At 37.4% G+C, this 18,216-nt stretch overlaps 1 protein-coding gene across 4 annotated transcripts in view; it reads left to right on the top strand.

Annotated features, from left to right (window-relative positions):
- LOC110581824 (spermatid perinuclear RNA binding protein) overlaps positions 1–18,216 on the top strand; it is a 124,134-nt gene that overhangs the window by 20,207 nt on the left and 85,711 nt on the right. Inside the window, exon 1 of one of the 4 annotated variants that reach the window (XM_044920693.1) lies at positions 17,344–17,416. The exons of 2 other annotated variants lie outside the window; for them this stretch is intronic. The gene's annotated coding sequence lies outside the window, so the exon portion shown is untranslated. Of the gene's footprint in view, positions 1–17,343; positions 17,417–18,216 lie in introns of those variants that run through there. One more of the 4 variants, XM_044920695.1, reaches the window with a different exon arrangement.

Below are 18,216 nucleotides of genomic sequence, written 5' to 3'. Positions count from 1 at the left end.
TTAGTTGCTCAAGGTTCTTACTAGTTAAATTGTATAGCTGGGATTTGAACCCTCATCTGTCTCCAAGGTGTTATTTTTTACCTTTCATTTGGGCAGTAAGTTAATATTTTTGGAATATTTAGCTACTTTTCAAAGGACGGGGGGGGGTGTGTGTGGGGGGGGCGTGGAGGGGAGTTGGATGGTGGTTATTCTCCCTTTTTACATGTATTGGTTTGTGTTTGAATTCCAGAGGTTTTTTTCTAATGATTTAGTCATTTGATTACTTAATTGCTTGATGAAATCATGGTAAAATAGAAATGAATTAAAATTTTCAAGATCTCTTTTTCAAGGTGACATTTTACTGTATTGGTGAAGAACAGTTTGTGGGCTTTTACAGCTTGTTTTAGGCCAATAATTGACTTACCTTTACTTTCTAATACATTACTCTTTGATTGAATAATATAGTTATAGTCACTTTTGAAAGAGTATTGTGGCTTACAAAGCTTGTGTGGGGAAAAAAATTCATTTGTACTGGCAGTCAGCCAGTATTTTATAAGCTACAATTTTCTTTTGAATAGCTGGTGGTTTGTAGCTCCATAATTTGTGGTTCTTCTGAACTTGTAAAAAGATTACACATATTTAAAAATGACCTTATTACTTTAATGTTTTAAGCAACTTAAAACTGTCGAATTCTCTTATGTTATAGTGTTGTGTTTTCTTACTTAGTTTTTCTGGGCTGAGAGTGTGGTGAATTAATTATGTATATAGTATATATACTTCCCCCCCCCCTAAATAAATCTCCAAACAAACCTAAAACCAAAAACTACTTTGGTAATTTAACAGGCATGGTTAAAGGCAAAGAAAATAAGAATCTCTCCACATCGGTCTGCCAAGTCCTTGCAGTATCTATGCTATTCTATTTCTTAGCCACTGCTGCCAGATATGTTGAATTATGTGATAGGTGAATTTGTTTGGGTGTGCTTAGTGTTCCTGCATGACATTTAGTTTTAAACCAGTTTTTGTGATGTTTCCACTGCTGCTTTTTCACATCCAGGTGGAAAAGAGCACTTCATTTGAAATGCTTCATGTTCTATACCTTGTTCTCATGGTTTATGTGTAGGTAGTTACATTTGTGAAAGTCATGAGATTATTTTATATCCTTCCTGTTGATTTTAGGTTAAATCCTAAATGGATGGAATATGCTATGATAAACTTCTGGTTTGAAAGATTTTAGAAAGCCAGATTAATTAGTTCCGTTTTTATATTTATAGAAATTTCACAGATATAAATGAACCTGGTATTCAACTTCTGACTTAAACTCCATTGTCAAGTAGGGACATTATTTAAAAATAAACTGTTGTGAACTGTTATCTTTCTTGAGCTAGTTTTTTGAGTCTTTTATTTCTGGAAGGTGGGTGAGATTTGGGTTAAAGTTTCTATTTATCAGTGAAATGATTTTCATAGCTAAGATTTTAGCAAATTGTTAATGGCCAAATCCTTAACACTTCTTAATAATCTTGGCATGCTAATAACAGGTTGCTTTCAAAAAGACTCTTGCTCTGGAGGATACTGATTCTCAGTCTTGACTGCACATTTTAATTACTTGAGAGCCTAAAAAAATACAGATGCCTGGGTTTCACCTTGAGGGTCTCTAGTTGAGTTGGTTTAGGATGCTTCCTAAGGATGAGGGTTTTTAGAGGTGATTCTTATGTGTATTTGAAGCTGAGACCCATTGCTTTGCAAAATTTGTCAGCCTACCCAAGGGGAAATATTTGATTTTGAAGAGCAATTATATCTTTATCTTTGGAGCTTAAAAAACTTATTTTGAGATAATTATAGGATCACTTGCTGTTGTAAGAAATATCCAATAATAATTTCTCTATAATTTTGTTATTTCAAGAATGTTATAAATGGAATCGTATAATATGTAAACTTTTAAAAAGATTGGCTTTTTCCACTTAGCATAATTCCATTGAGATATCCAAGTTGTTGCATGTATTAATAGTTTTTCCTTTTTATAAGCTGAATAGTATTCCATGGTAGGTAGGTATGTCACAGTTTGTTTAATCATCATCTGTTGAAGGATATTTGGATTGTTTTCAGTTTTTGGCTATTACCAGTAAAGCTGATGTGAACATTAGCATATAGGCTTTTGTGTGGTCATAAATTTTCATATTTCTGGGATTAATGCCTAAGAGTGCAATTGCTCGATTGAATGGTAAATGCCTTTTTAGTTTTCTAAGTCACTGCTGTATTTTTTTCAGAGAGCCTGTAGCATTTTACATCCCACACCAGCAATGTGTGAGTGGTTCAGTTTCTCCACACCTTTACCAGCATTTGATGTTACCACTGTTTTCTAAGAAAAAATAATAGACTTTATTATTTAGAGCAGTTTTAGATTTATAGAAAATCAAACAGATAATACAGAGTTCCCATAAAAACCTTCCTCTTTTACTGGTTTCCCCTTTTATTAACATCTTGTGTTAGTATGGTAAATTTGTTAAAATTGATGGATCAATATTGATACATTATTTTTTGCTAAAGTCTATAGTTTAGGTTTCAGTCTTTGTGTTGTACATTCTGTGGGTTTTGATAAGTGTGTATGTATCATACAGAATAGTTTCATTCCCCTAAAAAAATCTCCTGTACTCTACCTATTCATCCCACCCCAGCCCCTGGCAACCACTAATCTTTTCCTGTCTATAGTCTTACCTTTTCCTGCATGTCATATAATTGGAATTATACATATGTAGCCTTTTCGGGTTGGCTTGTTTTGCTTAGCAATATGCATTTAAAGTTCTTCCATGTCTTTTGGTGGTTTGATGGCTTTTTTTTTTTTTTCCCTTTGATGGCTCATTTTAAAAATTGCTGAGTAATATTTCACTGTATGGATGGATGTATTGCAGTTTATTCACTTATTGAAAGGTATCTTGGTTGCTTCCAGTTTTGAGAAATTATGAATAAAGCTGTGATAAACTTTTGTTTGCGGGTATTTGTGTGGACATAAGTTTTCAACTCATTTGGGTAAATACCTAGGACTGTGATTCTTGGATTGTATGGTAAGACTGTGCTTAGCTTTGTAAGAAACTGCCAGATGGTTTTCTTAAGTAGCTGTACTATTTTGCATTCCCTCCAGCAATGAATTATTTTTTATTTTAGCCATTTAGATCAATATGTAGTGATATCTCATTGTGGTTTTAATTTGTTTATTTCTCTGATGGCCAGTGATATTGAATATCTTTTAATGTGCTTGTCATCTAATATGTCCTTTTCAGTGAAATGTTTGTTCACATCTTTTGCCCACTTTCTAATTGGATTGCTTGTTTTTTCACTGTTGATTTTTGAGAATTCTTTATATATTCTAGATATAAGTCTTATTGGATATTTGATTTGCAGATATTTTCTCCTAGCCTTTAGCTTCTCCCTTTCTTCTTCTTCTTCTTTTTTTTTAAAGATTTATTTATTTTAGAGAGAGGGAGAGAGTGTGTGAGCAGGGGGAGGGGCAGGGGAAGAGGGTGAAAGAGAATCTCAAGCAGACTCCCTGCTGAGCACGAAGCCCAACACAGGGCTTGATTTCACAACCCTAATCTCATGACCTGAGCTGAAGTCGAGAGTCGGACACTTAACCGAATGAGCCACCCAGGCACCCCTCGCTTGTCCTTTTATCTTCTTAGCTGGATGTTTCATAGATCTAAAGTTTTTAATTTTCATGAGGTCCAGTTGATAAGGTTTTCCTTTTATGGATGTTGCTTTTCATGTCTACTCCAAGACATTTTGACCTAGCTCTATGTCCTGAAGATTTGCTCCTATGATTTTTTTTCTGAAAGTTTTTATAGTTGTAAGTCTGTGATCCATTTTGACTCAGGTTTTTTTTTTTTTTTTTTTTTTTTTTAATAACATGTGAGGTTTAGATCAAAGTTCTTTTCTTTTTTTTCTCTTTTGGCCTTTTGATGTCTAATTCCTGCAGCGTCATTTGTTGTAAAGGCTATCCTTCCTCCATTGAATTGCTTCCTCCATTGAATTGCTTTTGCACCTTTGTCAAAACCCAATTGGGCATGTTTGTGTGGATCTGTTTCTGGGTTTTCTACTCTGTTCCATTGATCTGTGTATATTACTATAGCCTATAATAAGTCTTTAAATGGGGTGGAGTGGCTCCTCCCCTTTTATTCTTTTTCAAAATTGTTTTAGCAATTCTAGGTCTTGTGCCTTTCCATATTTTAAAATATTCCAAATTTTAGAGTAAGTTTGTGTCTAAAAATAACCTTGATAGGAATTTCATTAAATCTGTGGATCAGTTTGGGGGGAATTGACAGCTTTACTGTGGTTATCTTTACCATGGATTTTAATAGATTGGAATGAGATTAGAAGTAGTTCTGTAGAGAAAGTACTCAGACTACTTAAATTGGACAGAGAGATTTGTTTATAACTACCACAGTGTTAATTTTTTAAGTCCCACTCCCCCTTTGGTGCTATAACAACACCATTAACAGAGCAAAGGAAGTGGAAGCAGTTGTTCATTTATTCACAGTTATATTCACTCGGCATTCTATGAGTTATCTCTTGTAGGCTGGGTAGTTCGAGGCATTGGAATACAGTAGTAAATGAGACAGACAGGGTCCCTACTCTCATTGACTTTATGCTCATGTGGGGAAATGGTAAGCAAATAATCAAGAAATACATCAATTAAATGCTATGTGGAGAATTAAAATGGATTGATATATAGTAGAGTGATAGGGTGGCTACTTGACTGGATGGTCAGGGAAAGCCTCTGAAGAGATGTCATTTATGGTTAGATCTGAATGTTAAGAAAGAGTCAGCCTTGGGAAGAAAAGGGAGAAGACTTCCAGTCAGAGGGAACAGCTAGTGTGGTGCAGGGACAAAATTGGTACGTGGGAGGAACTAAAAACCGGGATTGGAGTATAATGAGCAAGAGGGAGAGCGAAGAGGGTGGGTAGGGAGAGGTACAGATACAGATGAATTTGGTGAGGTAGGCAGGGGTCAGATCAGCTAGTACTTTGTAAGTCAGGGTGAGTTGATTTTTATTCTGAGAATGATGACAAGACGTTGGAAGATTTTGAATAAGGGAGTGAGAAGGTTTGATGTTTTAAATGATGACTCAGTTGTATGGAGAAAGGATCGTATATAGGGGCCAGAATAAAAGCAGGAAGACGAATTAGGAGGTTATTTCAGTTTAGGTGAAAGATGATGCTGGGAAGGGATTCAGGATGTATTTTAGAGGTACAGTTGGTAGGATATTTGACAGTCTGTATGGCAGGACTGTATACATATACATACATATGTGTGTATTTTAGAGTTTGGGTGGAAGGTTATTGGTGTTCATTGAGATAGGTGAGACTTGGGAGAGGAGTAGGTTTTGGGGAAATTTTTTCATAGTCCAGGTTTTTGATCACTTTGTTTTCAGTGAGGCCAGGATTATAAGTATAGTATGGTGATCTGTATATTGGCGTTACTTAGAGTCATGGAACTGGGATAGGCCAAAAGAGAGTATGATGATAGATGAGGGGGCCTAGGACAGAACCTTGGAACACTGGAACATTTTAAGGTCTGGAAGAGGTGGAGACAGAGCCAGCAAAGAGTAGGAAGGTTTAGCCTTTGGTGCCTGGCTCTTTTTAGTTTGCCCCCTTGAATCCATTAACTCGATAACATTAAAGAAAATGCAGTATCCTTAGATTTCAGTGTGGTGGGCAGACAATACTTAAAATTTTTATATGGAAGAAGGGAATGGCTTCATCAAGAAAGCATATACCATGTGTTGTGATGAGCACTGGGTGTTATACGCAGTGCCGTTGAACACTACATCAAAGACTAATGATAGTCTTAATGTTGGCCCACTGAACATAATAATTAAAAAAAAAGCATATACATAGTAAACAATTGAGTAACTACTTGGGTCTAGCATAATGCTAAAATTGGGGTAGACAACAAAAGAGGTGTGAAATACAGACCTTGCTTTCATTGAACTTTGATGGAAAGAGAGGCAAAAAAGAATACTAATGGGTAAGCAATGGTAGCTGAAGAGGATTTCTTGGAGATGGGGCTTGAAGAATAAATAGGACTTAAATAGGCAGGGGAGAAGAGCAAATCCAGGTAACAGAATAAGGTGTGATAGAAAGGCAGTGAGCTTTTTAGTCAGAAGACCTGGTTTGAATGTGGGCTCTGTGACTTAATAGCCTTGTGAACTTGGTTGAGTCCCTTTCAACCTGTGTCCCCCATGCTTGCCTCATAGGGCTGCTATAAAGATGAAGACTAGGGTTGCTTCAACTCTAATGACAATATACTCGTTCTCATGCTGGATTGCTGATACTCATTTATTGCAGATACTCATTAACAAGCTTCATAAATTCAAATGTCTCATTTAGTAATTTTTATTTATCATATATTCTATAAGTTTCCATTAAAAATTATTTATGCATAGTGCCTAGGCCAGTGTGAGGCATTCATTAAATTTTAGGTGATAGTCATTATTATTACTCTGCTCTGGCTATAAGATTAGCATAGCAAAAGGAGATGACAATCTCCTCTTCCCTTCAGGAGTTTTGCTCTTGGTGGTAAGTCATACTCATGTGAATGCAAGGCAGAGACCAAAAGTCTCTGCCTCTGGTGCCTAAATTTGTTGTACACATACACATAGGAAGACAGGAGAGGCATCTTCATTGGGCTTCATTGTGGCAATGACACTAAATGTGGTCCAGAAAAAAAAGTCAGGGAGGGCACGGTATGCATTCCATACTAAGAGGGCTTTTGTATGTTTTGTTTTATTTATTTTATTTTATGTACCGTTTATTTGTAGGGGTAGCAAAGCATAAATGTTACTGCCACTGCTGAGGAAATCATTAGTAACACTTAAAAGATTCTCATTCTGGAACTGCTGTAATGTTATAATGAAATTTACTTTTTTCCCTGTACAGTTTATTGAACTTGTGCCTGCTCTCCAGATGGCATTATAGGGTAGAATTTATTTTTGGAATGTCTTTTTTTAAAATATGGAATTGCTTTTATGATATACCTAGGTCTAATGTCTGTTAGGGGCTTTCTTTTTTATGTGTATAAATAACAAAGCCTTCTCTATTTTATGCTGTAAGATTTATTGTTAGAAAGGCAGGGCAAATTTCTGAAATTTCCTTGGGTAATCTCTGTTCATGTCTTTAAATTATTTGGATCTAAACTATTTATAAATTCATGTGCATATGTGGGATGCTAGGATGACTCTTTTTGTTTTGGAAAACAGTGTTATCAGAGTCCCTGTACAGCCTGTGCTGAAATTGGGTTGACTAATACAATGCACTGTTCTCTCTCGGTCACTGTAATGGTTTGTAAATAGCCAGACCCTAGGTCATGCTTCTTTTATGCAGCTGTCTTTCTTGGTTACTGGAAGTTAGATGCTCTTAATTTGCCTTTAAGGGAATCTAGGTTTAATTGCATATCTACTTGAATGCTTTGTACCACCAACTAGGCTACAGAGAATTTTTGATAGCATTCCAATAGCTTTTCTTATTGATACATGATCGGCTCAATGAAATTGTGCAATAGCTTGATGAATTTTATAATTTTAATAATAAAAGCTGACATTTATTTAGAGCACTTATGCCATGCACTCTGCCAAGCAGATTTAAAATAGCTTATAGAATATTTTTCATTTAAATATCACAACAACTCAGGTGAGTATTGCTTTTTTCTATCCCAATGTTACACACTTAGTAAGTAGTAGAGCAGGGATTTGAACCCAGGCAGACTGATTTCAGGGCCTATTTTCTTATCCACTATGCCTTACAGTCTTCTCAGATAATGTCTTTCTGGGAAACTGTCATATTGGGTATTTAATTTTATCTTTTATGTGTTACTTTGTGTGAGGGCATTGTATGCTTGTTAATAAGTTCCTGTTAGGGACTTTATAGTTGTACCCATCACCTTATGGGTGAGGGGTTAGTCGTTGTATTAGTTAAGTAACCCTAGCTGCTGATTTAGAGCCCTGAAATACATTGCCTAAAACCTCAAAATACGTGCATAATAGTCCAGAGCAGGTGTCTACATCAGCATGTGGCTCTCCTTTATATAGCATTTAGGGACCTCAGGCATTCGGACTGGTGGGGATTCTGCCATCTTCAGTGCATGGCTTCCAAGGTGGTTCTTAGAGAAGTATAGGGCAAGAGATTTTCTCTTGAGCAGGTGAGGTGAAAGGTGCAAATACAGTTTCGCTCACTTCCATTGCTAAGGGCTTAGTCTCATTGTGTTGTCTAGCTGCAGGGGGATTTGGAAATGTGATGTCCTTTCTCTTTGCTGACCCTAGGAGGTTGGGTGCCATTCTTTAGTATTTTGAGTATTTTGTCAGTGTCGAAGTAGTCTTGGTGAAGTACATTTTCATTGGCAGGGTTTGTGTAATTTGATTTAGGGATTAAAAACTATGGACTGTGGCAAAATGTTAATGTATTTGTACAGATGGGTTATTAATCAGAAAGTAAGAGACATCTACACATTCCCATTTTTATATAACAAAGGCAGCAAGCTCATTCTGGCTGACTTATTTTTCTTGGAACTCTGTCTTGTTAAGCGCCTTTATTCTTATCTCAGAAGAGGTGACTTTAGTACAGATGAATTTAAATAGTTGAAAGTAGCATCATCTAAATTTATTTCCCATATCACAAACTACCCTTTTGACATTCCTTACAGCTTTAATTCTGCCATGATTGGGACAAAGATCAGACAAAGAAATACCGTTCTGTTTGCGTTTGGTTGGTGACCTGTACCTCTCTGGGATGACAGTGTATTTTGCTGAGGTTTTACCTTAAATGATTCAGTCTTTTCTTAGATTTTGAGTTGTGTGACAGGATATCAATAAAAATAGAGTGGTTGCATCATAAATTCACTGAAGCGTAATTGAGGTCCTCGTACAATAAGACTAGCATTCTTTGAATGCTTTTGTAATAAAAACACACTTATGCATATCTTCTGTAATCCTTTATTTTAACATATACACTCTGAATAAAAAGTCTAAAAAATAGACTGAATTAAAAAAAAAAGTTTATCCTCCAGCCTTTGTAGCTTTGAGTTATGCACTTTTTGGACAAGTACATGTAAACTTTTGGCCCTCTACCACAGACAAGGAATGCAGGCATGTGTACTGCTAACATTCTTTCAGGGCCTCTTTATTTGCCTAAAATGGGACAGGACTTTCAGGACGTTTTATTGAAGTTCAGTTACAGTGAATTGTAAGGTCTGTCATTTGAATAATCCTGGTTATAATGGGATTCTTGTCTTCACTTATATTTATAACCTGAATGCCTAGTCCAAAAAAGATTAAGCCAGTTGGACAAATACAAAATATTTAAGCTGAGATGAAGCATTTCATGTGATACTACTCTTTAAAAAAAGAAAAGGCTCTAAAAGTAGAAAGGAGGAATGGAAAGAGCACTGGACTTTCAGTCATGAGTCCAGGGTGTGATTGAGTCTGAGCCTTGCTAAAAAGTTGTTTGGTGACTTTGGGCAAGGTACTTCACCTCTTTAGGTCTTAGTTTTCTCTTTGAGAAGTAAGGGTCTTGTATTTTTAGTCTTTTTGACCAGTTTTAGCAGTCTGTGATTCTGATTATCTCCTAATTCTCCTAGTGTGGTTTGTTTTTTGTTTTTTGTTTTTTTTGTCTTAATGAAGAGAAAGTTAACAATATAAAGCTGCCAATTCTTTTGTCTTGGTGGAAGGTGTTGATAATAGAAAACATGATTTGAGTTATCCTAACTTTAATATGTTTTCTAAAATTTGTTTTAAAGAAGGCATAAAATTAGAAGTATTTTGTCATACATTTTAGAAGTCTCCTGTGTTGTCCATTGCACCACAGCCAGGTTGGTTATACATTCTAATTGTGCCTCACTGCTGTCACTGTAAAACAAGCATGTGAACTGGAAAGACAGACGAAACACTTTGAAAACCTTCTAAAGTCTTTTGAATTTCCATTTTTTAGGTATAGGCCAGTAAAATCAGTTAATGTGAGTATGTGTATGGAGCTTTGCCATATAAGTTAGTACAAATGTATTGCTGTTATATTTTTCTGTAAGCATTTTATTAAAAAAGTTTAAACATGCAAAAAAGTTGAAAGAATTGTACAGTGAACCACCTGTGTATTCTATAATTAGCTCAACTTCAACAATTAACATTTTCTTTTATTTGCTTTATCACTTATTATTTATTCCACTACCCATATATCAATTCATCTTATTTTTTTTTTAAAGATTTTACTTTTAATTTTTTTTAAAGATTTACTTATTGGGGTGCCTGGGCAGCTCAGTCATTTAAGTGTTTGACTTTGGCTCAGGTCATGGTCTCAGGGTCCTGGGATCGACCCCCTGTTGGGCTCTGTGCTCAGCAGGGAATTGGCTTCTCCCTCCCTCTCTGCCCTTAACCATCCCTCCCCCCCCCCGCCATTATGTGCTTGTGCTTTCTCTCCCTCTCTCTCTCAAATAAGTAAATAAAATCTTAAAAAAATTATTTGGGGGGGGGCATGCTAGTGGGGGGAGGGGCAGAGGGAGAGACTCTTCAAGCAGACTCCCTGCTGAGTACGGAGCCCAACAGGGGGCTTGATCCCATGACGCATGAGATAATGATCTGAGCTGCAGCCAAGAGTCCGATGCTTAATCGGCTGAGCCACCCAGATGCCCCTTAAGATTTTATTTTTAAGTAATCTCTACACCCGGCATAGGGCTTGAACCCACAACCCTGAGATCAAGAGTCACATGCTCTACCGACCAAGCCAGGCTGGTGCCCCAAGTCCATCTTATTTTTGTTGTATTTCAAAATGAGTTGCAGACATTCTTACAGTTTGCCACTAAACTCTTGGATATGCATATAATTAGCAGCATTCAGTAGTTGTTTACACTTTATTGAAGTTAAAATTTACATATGTAAAAATATACAACTCTTAAGTGTGCCATGGATGTCAGTCATTAATTGAGCACCTGACATTTTCTAGGGTCTCTGCTAGTCTGGGAAATAGATGAAGAAGACACAGCTTCTGCCTTCATGGTGCTAGTAGGATAAGTAGGGGAAAGCTGTGTAAAAATAAACTCAGTATTATACTGAATTGAAAGATACAGGTCTTGCTTTCAGAAGCCAAGAGCAAGAATTCAGAGGGACGTTTGGAGGGACTGAAACCAAGCAAGAGCTGGCCGACCCACACAACTGTCTTGTCTTTTTTTTTTTTTTTTTTAAAGGTTTTATTTATTTATTTGAGAGAGAGAGAATGAGAGAGAGCACATGAGAGGGGGGAGGGTCAGAGGGAGAAGCAGACTCCCTGCCGAGCAGGGAGCCCGATGGGGGGGACTCGATCCCGGGACTCCAGGATCATGACCTGAGCCTAAGGCAGTGGCTTAACCAACTGAGCCACCCAGGCACCCGTGGAGTTGATATCTTTTTATTGCTGTGTATGGATATACTAACAATTTGTTTTTTTATTTACCAGTTGATGTATTTTTGGGTTGTTTCTAGTTTTTAACATATATGAGTAAAGGTGTTATACATTTTTATGTATCATATATACATTAAAATATTTTTTGGAGGGTGGACATATGTTTTCATTTCTCATGGGTAAATACCTAGGAGTGGGATTGTGTGGTAAGTGAATTTCACTTTATAAAAAACTGCCAAACTGTTCTTCAGAGTGATGAGTCTTTTTTCACGTTTATCAAATGGGCTGTTAGTTAGGACTCTTAGTTGCAAGCAACAAAAGTGTCCTCTGGCAAGGGAACTTAGGAATAAGATATTATTTGGTGGCTCACAGAATCCCTTGGAGGGCTGGAGAGAGAGGCTCAGTTCTGTATCTAGGAACATTATCCTAGGCACAGACACCAGAGTTTGAACTGCCAAAACCATGAAGGGACACAGACACTGTAACTAGAACTGCTATCTCTGGAAACCTGATAAAGCTTCAGTGCTGCTAGCACTTGCCAGAATGGATTCTCTGAAGACCTCGCTCTTTTGAGTCATTACTTTTGAATCACTTTCTGGAGGTGAGCTCTGCTTCATAAGGTAGGGGGTTCCCCAAATGTAGAAAAGGAGGTTCAGATGTAGGGCTACTAAAAGGAAATGACCTATATGTACCGCAGATATCTACCTCCAGGGGTGGTTGTGGTTAGATAAAATAATTTCCATGTAATGTCTAGAACTTATTAGGTGCCTTCTAAATAGGTTATAAATGCTTGTTTACTTACCTGTCTACTTCTTTCTCGTCTGTCTTTTTAAAGTAAATTTCACTGAAGTATGATGAAACAGTGCATAAATCCCAAGTATATACAGCTTGATGGATTTTCATGAAGTGAATTCATCCTTTTAACCAGTACCCAGAAGAAGAAATAGAATATTACTAACATCACAGAAGCCTCTCTCATGTCCCCTCCTAGAAACTCCCCACTTTCTCCTCCACTAGGTAACAGCTATTTTGACATGAATAGTTTTGCCTCTTACCAACTTTATATAATCAAAGCTGTATGTTATGTTAGGTGTGTATGATTTCTTTCAACACTCAGGCTCATTTGTGAGCTTCATCCATGTTCTTGTGTGTGACAAGAGTTGATTTTATATTGTTCTGTTGTATGAATATAACACCATCCATTCTATTGATGGAAGTATGGGTTATCTCCAGTTTTGACTAATACAAGTAAGTGCTGTTACGCTTGCATGTCTTTTGGTTTACATATATATATATATATGTTTCTGTGGGTATGTAACATGGAGTGGTATTATTGGGTCATGGATTCTGTGTATGTGTAGCTTTAGGAGAGAATGCCAAAAAGTTTTCTAAAGTAGTTTTCCACTTTATACTCCTGTCAGTAGTACATGCGAGTTCCGGTTGGTTACATCTTTTTTAACATCTTTGTTCTTTCCGTGAGACTTTGTATCCAGGATAATACTTGCTTGATTCTACCTAATCAGTTCCATGTGTCTATTATATTATTAAGTCTTTGATGTGAGATTTCATTTTTTTAAAAAATCTCTGTCCTTTTAGTATTAAGTACAGAATATAGGATGTATATAGTAAATAAATGCTCAGTGGAAGTTGCATGAAAAAAAAAAAAAGACTGTGTAGGCTGGGATAATCTTGGCATTTTTGGGGGGAGAGAACTTTGTGATCTGACTGAATTAGAAGCAAATGGTATGTTGGAAATGGTGATAGGGTTGAAGTAAGTCAGATGGAATCTGATTGGATTCTGTAGGTAATACATAGCCCTTTTTTGTTTTCAGAACTTGGAGAGATTTAATGAATGAAAGCTATTTTGTTCTGTGAATGAAGAATTGCATTTTTATTTAACAGTGTGCCCAGCTCTTAGGAAACAGTTACAAAAAAAGATTTGGGCCGATGATTGGACACAGATTAGACAAGGCATGGGCTCGTGTCTATTTGGTCAACTTTATCTCAGTTTCTTCATAAATGGAGCTCACATCTCTCTTGTCAGTATTAGAACTAATATAAAAATGTGAGTAGGGGTTTTTTTTCTCGGCAGATTTTATTCTGTGGCAATCCAAGATTCAGAACTTTAAAATGTATGTTGCCGGGTGTAATTTATTAAAGAAAGGAAGTTCAGCTGTTTCCAGTGCCATCCATGTGGAATTCTGACTGACTAGCTAACTATAGTATTTCCAGAGTGGCTTGCCTACCTTCTCTTCTGCTTTGTTGTTTTTCTACTCTAGCTCCTTTGTTCTGTTTGTGTCAGTAATCAAAAATAAAACTTATAAAGTGGCATGAAGCTTCTTGCCTCTGAGGGCTTATATCACTAATAGATGTCTTACTTCATTTCGTGATGTTTGTTAATTAAAAAGCACATAAATATAGGGGCATGGGTGGCTCAGTTGCTTAAGCGTCTGCCTTTGGCCCAGATCATGATCTCAGGGTTCTGGGGTCTAGCCCTGCATCGGGCTCCCTGCTCAGCGGCGAGCCTGCTTCTCTCTCTCCCTCTGCCTGCTGCTCCCCCTGCTTGTGTGCTCTCTCTCTCTGTCAAATAAATAAAATCTTAAAAAAAACCACCAACAACACATAAATACAATGTTTTTTAGAATCAGATTTTTAGTGGAAGAAAATAAAACCAAGAAGAAAAAACCCCGTAATGTTAAATCTGAGTTGGAAATATCAATATGAACTTATGATTTAAAAAACGAGTATATTTACTTGCCCTATCTACTGAAAGGACCCAGCAGCAATGACATCCAGTGGAGAAGAGCCTACCTCGTGCCCAGATAATTTAAATTTCAATACCATTTCCCACTAAAAGGAACCTTGGAGAAATGTTCCTTGGAGCTGGTTCCAGGTGTGGAGCAGGAAAAGTGCTAGCTGAGTCTGGGACATCTTGTGTCAAAAAGCAAGGGAGCTGGGGTGCCTGGGTAGCTTAGTTGGTTAAGTATCTGACTCTTGGTTTTGGTTCAGGTCATGATCTCATGGGTCATGGGCTCCAGCCTAGCATCAGACTCCGCGGGGAGTCTGCTTGAAGATTCTCTTCCTCTGCCCCTCCCCCCACTCACTCTCTCACACTCAAATAAATACATCTTAAAAAAAAAAAAAAAAGCAAGGGAGCTGTCAAAGAGTAGCAGTTCATGTCCAAAGGACACAGGAACTCACTTGTAAAGCCTCCACTCAAATTGGCCAAATTTGAGAGAACTTGGGTATGCATGATAAAGAACGATCGATGGCAATGGACATTGGATTTTAAGAGTATTCTTAGTTCATAATGAGTTGGGGGTGGGGGAGAGGAAGGAATGGGGTGTGGAGAGAAAGGTAGAGCTCTTCTTTGCATAAGATCACCAGAAAATAAATGTGAAAGGAATGATATAATTAGAAAATCACCTTTTTGTAATAATTTAGTTCAGGCAAGGATCATTGGTGGATGCTAAAACTGCTAAGCTGTTAGGAAAAAGGATATTCACACAGTATTAAAGTATCACATCACAGATTACTTACTACTCTCAAAAGGGAAAATAATTTTGTAATGTGGAGATCTGGCATTTACCAACTTAACCAAGTGATTAAACTTAGGATCACCAAGCTGACATCAAGTACTCCCTGACTTGATGTAGTAAGAACTATGTAACATTACCTCTGGTTGTATTATTGCCAGAAATGAGCAGAGAAATCATAATGTGGGGCATTCCATATGACAGTTGCCCTGGGCTCCTAAAAAAGATACTGACATGAAAAAAACAGGGTGCCTGGGTGGCTCATTCGTTAAGTGTCTGCCTTTGGCTCAGGTTATGATCGCGGGGTCCTGGGATCGGGTCCCGCATTGGGCTCCCTGCTCTGCGGGAAGCCTGCTTCTCCCTCTCCCACTCCCCCTCCTTGTGTTCCTGCTCTCTCTCTCTCTCTGTCAAATAAATAAATAAATCTTAAAAAAAAAAAAAAACAAAGGTAAGGAGACTGAGGTATTTTTTTATTAAACTTTTTCAAATCCTTGATTACTTTGGAAGCTATCTAGTCTTTTTCAGTTCTTTTGATGGTCTTTTTTTTTTTTAAGAAAATTTGTCATGCATCTTTGACTTACGAGTCTATTTTTACTTGATACTGATACCCTTATCTTGACAATGTATCCATCATAGAGCACTAACTTCCTTTACTCTCATCTCACCTTATACATTGTTATAGTTGTGTAGTTGTGTATATATTTAAACCCCACAAGTCAGTATTGTTATTTTTTGTAACATTTGAACTGTTAATTTGGATTTATCTGTTTACAGTTGACTCTTGAACAACACAGGTTTGAACTGCGTGGATCCACTTGTATGTGGATTTTTTTCCATATAGTATAGTACTGTAAATGTATTTTTTCTTCCTTATGATTTTCTCTTTTTTTTTTTAAGATTTTATTTATTTATTTGAGAGAGAGTGAGAGCAAGAGAGAGAGAGAGCACACACAGAGGGAGAGGGAGAGAGAGAAGCAGACTCCTCACTGAGCCTGAAGCCCGATGTGGGGCTCCATCCCAGGACCCTGGGATCATGACCTGAGCTGAAGGCAGACCCTTAACTAACTGAGCCACTGAGGCGCCCCTTATGGTTTTCTTAATAACATTTTCTCTAGTATACATTATTGTAAGAGTACAGTATATAATACCTATAACATACAAAATACGTGTTGAGTGTTTATGTTATCAGTGAGGTTTCAGGGCAACAGTAGGCTAATAGTAGTTAAGTTTTGGTGGAGTCAAAAGTTTTTTCTTTGTTTTTTTTTTTAAAGATTTTATTTATTCATGAGAGACAGAGAGAGAGACAGAGGCAGAGGGAGAAGCAGGCTCCCCACGGAGCAGGGAGCCCGATGCGGGACTCGATCCCAGGACCCTGGGATCATGACCTGAGCCGAAGGCAGACGCTTAACCGACTGAGCCACCCAGGCGTCCCTGGAGTCAAAAGTTTTATGCAGTTTTCCTGCATGGGGAGGGGTCAGCACCCCTAACCCTTTGTGTTGTTCAAGGGTCAACTGTATTTATCACTTTCTTTGTTCTTCTTCTGTCTGAACTCTGATCTTTTATCTGTGATAATTTTCTTTCTGTTGGAAGAACAGCCTTTAGAATTTCTTTTAGTATAGGTCTTCTGGTGGTGAACTCTCTCTCTTTTCTTTCTCTCTCCACCCGCCCCCCAAAAGTGCATTCATTCCTGAAGGATATATTCCCTGGATATAGAATTCTTTATTGCAAGTTATTTTCTTTAAAAAGCACATTGAAGATAACCATTCCTCCATTTTCTGGCTTCCATTGTAAATATTGAGAGCTGTCAGTCTGCCTCTTCTTTAGGTAATTTGTCTTTTTGCTCTCACATTTTATAACAACCCTGTGGGATGTAGGTTTTTACTTTTGTTTGTGCAGGTGTGAATAGAAACTCAGGACAACTTGCCGGTCAAACAGTTAGCAAATGATGTCTGTTGGACGTCAACACCTGTACTTTCCCCACTTTGCCTTACTGCCTCTCACTAAAGAAAAGTATATATTCATTTCTTCAACAGTATTTATCCAGCTCCCATTATATGTATAACACTGCTACAGACTGAGGTGGATACCAGATTTTGAGACATAATTCAGTTTTATAGTTTAGAGAAAAGCATGCCAAAAACATTAAAGTTGCAATGAAGCAGTATATGGCTAACAGCTAAAATGGTGATAGCTTGCCGTAATTACTGAAAGAGTTTATGCAAAGGGAATTTCACATTTGGCTGGAAGTGTCAAAGATTGTCCTGGAATGTTGTCGGAACCCCAGGCAGATTTGTTGAGGGTGGAGATTGTAGAAGCTGTTTTAGGCAGGGGCAGATCACGTGAAGAAAGGCACGGAGGGCTAAATGATGGATTTAGGGAATGGCAGCACCCTTGATTTGGCTCTAGCTGAAGGTGACAGGTGGCAGGGAGTCCTTGAAGAGTTGTTTGGGGTGGGGTGATACAATGAAAGCAGAAAGTATTACTTGGAGGGTAAGAGCTTGACCTGATTCTATATCTATATCTATATCCCAACCTTAATTTCAGTTATGGCTGTATCACTTCCTCACTAATACTGTAAGTTAGTTAACTTTTCAAAGCCTCAGTTTCCTCATTTGTGAATTTGAACGAATTATAGTACTTACCTCATAGTTGTTATAAGGATTAAATCAGTTAATATATGCAATGTACTTAGAACAATGGCTGGAACAGAGTAGGCACAATTTAAGTATTTGGCATCATTTTATTATTACAAAATAGGATGTTGCTTATTAGTAACCAGTGTCTGGTACATGGTTAATCACAATTCTGGTTACCAATAGAATGTGTATAGGATAAATATTATTAACCAAGTTATCTTTTCATACCTCTGCACCTGGGTATAGGGAATGTAAAACCTTTAAAGTTGTATTAATGAATGGATAAGCTATTTGATTGACTTAGGTCATTTCCACATTGCATCATTTTTGTGATTACATATTACATATCATTCCTAATCTCCTCAGTTAATTCATTTTATCAGTAACAATAATAGTGAAGAAAACATTCCATGTTAAGAATCTGTCATCAGGGGGTGCCTAGATGGAGCAGTCAGTTAAGCGTCCCGACTCTTGGTTTCAGCTCAGGTCTGCTGGGCTCCACACTCAGTGCAGAATCTGCTAGTTTCTCTCTCCCTCTCCCTTTGCTCCCTGCCTCCCCCCCCCGCCCTCCCCAGCACACTTGCTCGCGTTCTCTCTCTCTCAAATAAATAAATAAATAAATAATTTAACTCTTTAATTAAAAAAAAAAAGAGA

This window comes from Neomonachus schauinslandi, chromosome 13 (genome assembly GCF_002201575.2).
Source record: "Neomonachus schauinslandi chromosome 13, ASM220157v2, whole genome shotgun sequence".
Lineage (NCBI taxonomy): Eukaryota > Metazoa > Chordata > Mammalia > Carnivora > Phocidae > Neomonachus > Neomonachus schauinslandi.
This window is presented reverse-complemented; position numbering and strand designations above follow the sequence as displayed.